Here is an 8566-nt window from a genome sequence, read left to right on the forward strand (position 1 = left end):
TTGCTAACCATGATTTCAATATTAACATCATATTCAAATAGAAAATTGTTTGGTGCCTAAGAAATTATTTTCCGAGTTGATAAGATATCCAAGCATGTGTCTCAAAGTAACCGTGGGTGGTGCATCACTAACCATGATTTCAATAGTTATATTGTAGTCATATCCGCGTGATAGATGAACCCAGCATTGATATTTTATAGTTCCCCGGTGAAGTCCTTTTAATGTTGGCGAAAGTATCCTAAGTTGCAATATAGGTAACCACCTCGATGTGGAACAAATAGGTATCCTACTCTTAGGCATTAGAAGTTCTTTTTTGAGCTAATAAGATATCCAGGCATGTATCTCGAAGTAACCATAAACATCGGTGGTGTATCGCTAACCATATTTCAATAGTAATATCATAATAAGTTGAAAATTTGTCAGTGCCTAAGAAGTTCTTGTTTAAGCTAATAAGGTATCCAAGTATGGGTCTCAAAGTAACCTCTAATGGTGTATCGCTAACCATGATTTCAATAGTAATATCGTTGTCGAATCAAAAATCGTTCGGTGCCTAAGTTCTTTTCACAGTTCTTTTCAGGGTTGATAAAATATCCAACCATGTGTCTCTAACCACATTTCAATAGTAACAAGCATGGTACGTGATGAACCCAATGCAATGATACCTTACAATTGCATGGTGAAGTCCTTCTAATTAATGTGTTTGGTGTCTAAGAAGTTATTTTTCAAGTTGATAAGATATCCAATCATGTGTTTCAAACTAACCGTGGGTGGTGCATCGCTAACCATGATTTCAATAGTTATATTGTAGTCATATCTGCATGATAGATGAACCCAGTGCATTGATATTTTATAGTTCCCCGGTGAAGTCCTTTTAATGTTGGCGAAAGTATCCTATGTTTCAATATAGGCAACCACCTCGATGTGGAACAAATAGGTATCCTAATCTTGGGTTGATAATATCACCATAGATGCCTACTATGGTTGCGGATATCTAAAGGTTGTCGGTTAGGTCCTTTAATCTTGGGTGAAGGGATCCTAAAGTTATAGTGTGGATATCCACATTGACGTGGACATGCCGAGGTGGTTACCTATATTACAACTATAGTAATCCACCACCATGGATACTTATGAATCGATTCCCACGGATACCTATGATATAATGATATTTTCCTTTTTTCACATATGTTGAAATGACCATAGCAATACCACACACGATGAATGGATGTCCACTTGTAGGTGGATATCTACACTAAAGCTTTGGGATTCCTTCGCTCAAGATCAAAGGACCTAATTAACTCGGCATCCTTACGCCACAACTATAGTAGCATCTATGATGATGTTAACTATGTTTTGAATGACCTCAACATGCAACAACCATAGTAGCCTTAGAGTTTATCTACCTCACGGATACCTTCGCCAACATTAGAAGGACTTCACCATGCAACTATAACATAACAATCATCACCATAGATTCTTACTAAGGTTCTGTATATCGTAGGCTCGTTTTGACATATGTGAAAAAGGACCCTACGGTTGTATCATAGGTAACCGTGAGGTAGATAAACTCAGTGTTGTATGGTGAGGTCCTACAAAACATATATAACATCGCCATAGTTTCTTACTATGGTTATTGATATCATAAGGTGGCGGGTTAGGTCCTTTGATCTCGTGCAAAGGCATCGTAAAGATTTAGTGCAAATATCCACCGTGACGTGGACATCCATTCATCCAGTGTGGTATTGCTAAGGCTCATTTTAACATGTGGGCACCTTCTCATTAGTAACCACGTGATAGATGAATATAATGCATTGATATCTTCCCGTTGAAGTCCTTCTAAGGTTGGCGAAGGCATCCATAAGTTGTAATATAGGTAACCACCTTGACGTGGAACACATAGGTACCTTACTCCTGAGCCATGTCTTTTTTGAGGTAATAAGATATCCAGGCATGTATCTCAGAGTAACCACGCGTTGGTGGTGTATTGCTAACCATGATTTCAATATTTACCTCATATTCAATATAAAATCGTTTGGTGCCTAAGAAGTTATTTTCCGAGTTGATAAGATATCCAAGCATGTGTCTCAAAATAACCGTGGGTAGTGCATCGCTAACCATGATTTCAGTAGTTATATCATAGTCATATTCGCGTGATAGATGAACCCAGTGCATTGATATTTTATAGTTCCCCGGTGAAGTCCTTTTAATGTTAGTATCCTAAGTTGTAATATAGGTAACCACCTCGATGTGGAACAAATAGGTATTCTAATCTTGGGCATGAGTTCATTTTTGAGCTAATAAGATATCCTAGCATGTATCTCGAAGTAACCGTAACCATCGATGATGTGGTGTATCGCTAACCATATTTCAATTGTAATTTCGTAATAAGTTGAAATTTATCTGTGTCTAAGAAGTTCTTGTTTAAGCTAATAAGATATCCAAATATGGGTCTCAAAGTATCCGCTAATGGTGTATATCTAACCATGATTTCAATAGTAATATCGTTGTCGAATTGAAAATCGTACGGCACCTAAGTTCTTTTTAGAGCTAATAAAATATCCAACCATGTGTCTCCAACCACATTTCAATAGCAACTAACTAAATAGATATCCAAGCACATAAAACTGGAGCCTATTGAAGATAGTAGCACATAAATGCATACAACAACCACATCTGCTTGTTCACAAAACAAGAACTTATCATAATGTAGTACTACATCAGATTCAGAGACATCCCTTAAGGACGGGAAGGGATATTAAATTCAGTTTGAACTCCCTTTCTAGAGGGTTTAAAGTAATCACTACATAACAAAAAAAAAACAATTCATCCCTCTGGTTTTGGGATAGATACCTTCCTTCAAAAATCAAAACAACATCCTTCGAGTATCTCGGTAAGTCGATACAACAATATACTGGTAGCAATTATATGGCACAGACCAGATCTCCCGTCGCTCTCCTCTTGCAGACACAGGGTTTGGCTTCAGCGCAACATTATTAGCTGTAGTCCAAGCCAAGCCTGGTTCTCGGGCTCCTTCTTGACCGGTGTTGCATCTGAAGGAGAATCTTGATATGGGGCCTTTGCATGCAGACTACAAGAACACAAAAGCACATGTTAGATCCACAAACTTCAGCGATAAGAGATGAACATGTTGTGAATCATGAGTTCATGACAAAAGGAGCAGCTTACCGATCCTTTCTCTTCTCAAGAAATCGATGAAGTGACGCCTTCCTAGCAATTGACATATCTAAAAAGACAGAAAAGGTTTGATCATTAATCAAGATAAGTACGATTCAGTAAGATGCATGCTAAACAATCAAAATATATTCCACAATAAGAAAGCACAGGGTAATTACCAGAAGTTTTCGCGTGAGCAGGCTTGTGAGCATCAACCTGAGCTGCAGGCAAACTGCTCTCTAGGGCCGGGGCGGCTGCCTGGACCTTGGTAACAGTTACGGGCGCAGAGACGTTCTGAATGACAGGGTTGCCCTTGCCAGCCATCTGCATCAGGCCGTTCGCCTTGTCTGCAGGGAAGTCGTTGAACACAAGCACCTTCCCACCGTAGAAGATAGTTAGCTGCTACTTCTCTTGCTCCCTGACATTTTTTGCAGAAAAATCATCAGTATACAAGCAGACTACCACCACTTGAGTTTTGCGTTAGCCGTTAGCTGCCTACTCTATTTTCACTAGCAAGGCGAAAGGTTACTAGGGAGATTTCATTCTGGTTTCATGTATGAACTACTTCTCTTCGAGCAGAGCATCAGGCGTACGGTGTACCTTAATTGATCTTCTACAATGCAGAGCATACATAACAAGATTATTTTTTAGGTAAACAAGTCAGTACAATAAACATGGAAAACACGAGTTTTAGGCTAATATAGATACACCAGAGGAAAGAATATATTTGAGACTCCTATGAGACGTATATATGAAGAGTATCAATCAAGTAAGCTTTGTGCTTCATAATTCTAATGTAAGATTTCACCCTGGGCCAAATAAATGACCCCCTGGTAATCTGCTAGCTGCACAAACACCCCAAGCTGAAGATCGGAAGAACCACAATGGACATACCACATACACTTTCCCTCGGAATCCACATGCTCCAGGATAAGGACTCTGGGCATGCATGCTCTCAGTTTATCTATCTAAGAAGAGGGTATTTTAATCCAAAGAGCAGTTTAATTGCAACTAGTATGAAAAATAAATTCTGGCAATTACTCTCAAATAGATATCAGTCCAAGAACAATATCTCTTTGCAACATCCGGTCCCGATTCAGATAAACTGAACACGTACAAAGGTCCAACATCTGACTGTTGTGAGAGAGATTCACACGGGACTAGCAGGCGGAAGAAGCCCACAAGGCTAAAAATGGAGCAGAGGAAAGTAGCGTGGTTCGGTACCTGGTAGCATCAGGGGCAGCTGCGTCCTGCACGACACCCAGGCCGAAGCTCTGCGGGAACAACTCCATGGTCTCCTCCCTATCTCCCTCTGCTCCGGCAAAGTGGTCTTTGCCTCGGCCTCAACTGAAACAAAATCAAACAAAGCCATGGTCAGATCAGCTCAGAGAGCCGGACTCCTCAATTCGAGCCGCCCGCCTCGAGATTCCAGACCAAATCGACCAGAAACCCAAACATAAGCACAGATCTCGCATGGAGAGGTCTGCCGGATTGAGGAGGATGAAGGAAGGAGAAGAGTATGACCATGAGATCCAAATTCGAAACGGGAGGACAGGGGCAGTGAGTGGGGGTCCCGGTCAGGTCCATGCCGCGGCAGAGCAAGGACGGCGAGGACCTGCCAACGCCATGTATCTCGCATCCGCTGTGTCCTTCATAGCTCGTGTATCGCTGTCGTCCCTAGATGTATCGCTCCGGAGGTAGGGGTCAACTGCTTGAGCGAGTGGGCCCAATAGCGCGAATCTCCAATAGAACATGCAGCCACGATATGGGACGGGCGCCATAAGGTCCGCTCGTTTGATTTACCGGAGGGAGGAAGTTCCCCGCAAGACATAGAGAGAGGAATTAAAAGAACAGAAAATAAAAAAGTGGTACTAACAGGTGGGCTCATCTCCATCTCAGCTCCTCCACTAACACTGGGGCCATAAAGGTAAAAACACTGTCGAGGTTTTGCTCCATTTGTTGTTTCCTGCCTCAGAAATGGTACTGATTTGAAAAAATTAATAAAACTGGTACTGACCCATCGAATTCGTTTCAGTTGTGATAGTTGTAATTTACTCTAGCTTTCCAAAGATGTGCATTACTTTGTAAAATAACACACTGTTTGCAATGTTCACTTGTATACAGACCTATATATGCTCACGATTGTTCACACGAAAGCTACCATCAACATGACAACTAATGCAATCTACAAGTATATAACTAGTGTTGCTACAGAATTAAGTTTAAATGATTAAGAATTAAGTTTTAATTTATTTGATTTAGTTTTATACATAATTTTTTTTCCAAAATAAAGGTTCTACCTTCAGCCTCTGCATCAATATGATGCACACAACTTTTGTATAAAATTTAGAGTAAATTTCAGTTTTTACCCTCTATTTTGAAAATGTTGACACTAATTACCCCATTTAACAGTTTTTCATCCATATTACTCCATTTAGTGAAAGTTTTGCCAGATTTTACCCTTTTTAAAAGTTTGTGAGTGATTTGCTAGGTGGTTTCCAATTGCCAGGTACACGACGCATGTGATATCTGAGCTATGATCGATATTTTACTCAATTTCGTTAGGTGTATGTATGCACTGCTTCGACGCAGTAATTGTTGATGGCAGGAGACTCGTCGGGATATTAGGACCGAGGTAGTGATTCCGGACTATGTGAGATATATCCTTCATGTAAGACGGTGTGTTTACCAAGAAAATGTGGAACTCCACAAAGTTGTTGTGTTGGCTCAGATGAAATATTGCAGTGAACACATTGAGACGATGTGAATTGATTGAACACAGACAGTAACATGTGTGCTTCTTACTTCATACTTCCAGCGTGTGGTATCAAGATTACGTGATTGTTACACTTGATTATATACTTACAAGGCAAAGCTGGGGCACCATAGTACCATACTACTCGGTAATGCATCTAACTCAACTCGGACACACGCACACGAACATGCACATAGCTGATGTGATGATTATATTTCCCAGAAGATGGTAGTTGCTGACAGATTTTGTTTCAATTCAAGTTGTTTTTGGGTGCTGGCCTGAGGAAAATTGTCCATCGGAACCCACATGCCATATCAAGTGTAAAATCTTAGTGAGGGTAAGAAATGGCAAATTTTTTGCTAAAAGAGGTAATATGAATAAAAATATATTAAATGAGGTAATTAATGTCAAAAATATTAAATTAGGGGGTAAAAACTGGAATTAACTCTAAAATTTAAAACCTCCTACTATCTTGGTAGAGGGATATGATTCTAAGATACGATATTTAAGAAAACAATATGCAGATTACTTGGTATCAAAACCGTGATAGCAAACAAGTAACTCGTCTAGGACCTATTGACCTAAACACCATTCATCTTGTCCATGAGTAATTATTATCGACTTTATTTCCTCCTACCTCTCATGCAGTATACATATTCCTATATATGTAGGTCCCACCCGAAAAAACCACAAACGTAGCTCGAGCTATATGTAGCTCATTTAAAATAAATCAAAAATAATATTTTTAAGTTTCAAAAAATCTGAAAATAAATCTATATGTACATGCAAATTTCAACTCGGAATACTTTATATTCGAAGCTATGCAAAAATAATAAATTCTGATATCTATAATAGTGAATAGTACAAATTCTCACAATCTCAAAATCTACCAGATTTTGTTATTTTTGTGCTACCTCGATTATATGGTATCTCACGTTCAAATTTTACACAATTGTAGAACTAAACATTGCCTACATCTATATTTGTTTTCAGTTTTTTTTAAAAAAAATTAGAATGCCATCTTTGAAATTCTTAAAAAAAAGCTATATGTAGCTCATCCAACAAAAGTCCACACTCGGTCAGTCGCTTCCACCCATCTTGGGCTATACAAGCAACCTCAATAAAGAAGCATATACGGGGAAATGCACTTTGGTTCATAGGATCATATGCTCCCATTATGTGAATCCATATTTTAAAATATTAAAAAATTCTAAACTAAATTTTTACATGTATATCTAGATATTTTATGTTGGTGCACAATTTTTCAAAAAAAATATTTTTCTATGGCTCCTGTAAAAAAGACAAATTTTGATGATGTAACACGACTACATACATGGCATTTTTTTTGTCTTTTTTGTACACATCACCCAAAATATTGTTTTTCCACGAAAACTTGTGAGCGAACATAGGATGTCACGATGTATACCAAAAATTTTATGTCAGATTTTTTTAACATTTTTAAAATTGTTTTTTTATTATTTTCTATAATATGTGCATATGCACGGGTGTGCCAAAACACCACCTCCGCATATAAGCTGGTTGTCTCAAGTGAGCTCGGGACCATGGTTGTGTTTGAGACATTTCCCTCATTATCGTTTGATGTAGTTGTGTTGCAGGGAAATGTAAAAAAGGTATTCTACCACATAAAAACCCACTATCACAAATACTGTACATTAGATTGGGAAGCATAAGGGCATCTCCAGCGGCGCGACGCAAACGGACGCTGAGCGACCGTTTTCGTCCGCCGTGACCGGAAATGCGTCTGGGGCCTGTTCCAGCGGGGCGACGCAAAGTGACCGGGCCGTCCGTAAAGACGCAAACCTGGCCCAAATATGCGCCAGGTTTGCGTCTCCGCGGACGCTCGGCGGTCGCTCCGAGCGTCCTCCATTTCTTACCCGGTCCCGCATGTCAGGGACAGTGAAATCGACCGCTTTGATTTGCTTCTTGTTCCCCTTCTTTCCTGCCCTAGTGCGACGGCACCACCCCCACCCCTAGCGCCGCCCCACGGCCGTAGCGCCGCAGTAGTCGGCGTCGGCTCCGTTCTTGCCGCGCGGGAGAGCAGGAGCGTGCTCCGCCGCGTACGTGCCGGCTGTTTTCGGCCGAAACGCTCCCGGTTGCGCCGCCCTTCCGTGCCGCCCACGACCTGTTCGGTCAATTGCGCCGGTACGTTTCTACTCGTGTTTTCGGCGCTATTGTGGGTTTGGTGTGCTCCAAGCTCGGTGGGCAATTGTCCGTCACCCGGCAAGAACATGGTCGCTGAAGACCATGCATGAGGTGATGACATGCTGCGTGATCATGCACAACATGATCGTTGAGAACGAGCGTCCTGATGGCCGCAATGAGAACCAATGGGATTTCCAAGGTGAGTCTGGTTGCGCCACTTCCCGGAGCTTCATCTTGGCGGGACTATCTACATAGGAATGTAGAAGTCACCGACGAGAATGTCTCCAAACAGCCGCAAACGGATCCGATTGAGCATCAATGGACATTGGCCGGCCATGCGGATCATGCCTAGAGGAGTACTATCTTATTTGCATGCAGACTTTTTAAAATTTAAATGTAATAACTATGACTTCGTTGAATATTATTTTGTTGTTTCGAAACTTCATATTTCATGCAAACGCGAAAATGCGTCGCGCC

At 40.7% G+C, this 8566-nt stretch overlaps 1 pseudogene; it reads right to left on the bottom strand.

Annotated features, from left to right (window-relative positions):
* Window positions 1-2648: 2648 nt before the first annotated feature.
* LOC124684361 lies at window positions 2649-4831 on the bottom strand (annotated as a pseudogene).
* Window positions 4832-8566: the final 3735 nt, after the last annotated feature.

This window comes from Lolium rigidum, chromosome 1 (assembly GCF_022539505.1).
Source record: "Lolium rigidum isolate FL_2022 chromosome 1, APGP_CSIRO_Lrig_0.1, whole genome shotgun sequence".
Taxonomy (NCBI): domain Eukaryota; kingdom Viridiplantae; phylum Streptophyta; class Magnoliopsida; order Poales; family Poaceae; genus Lolium; species Lolium rigidum.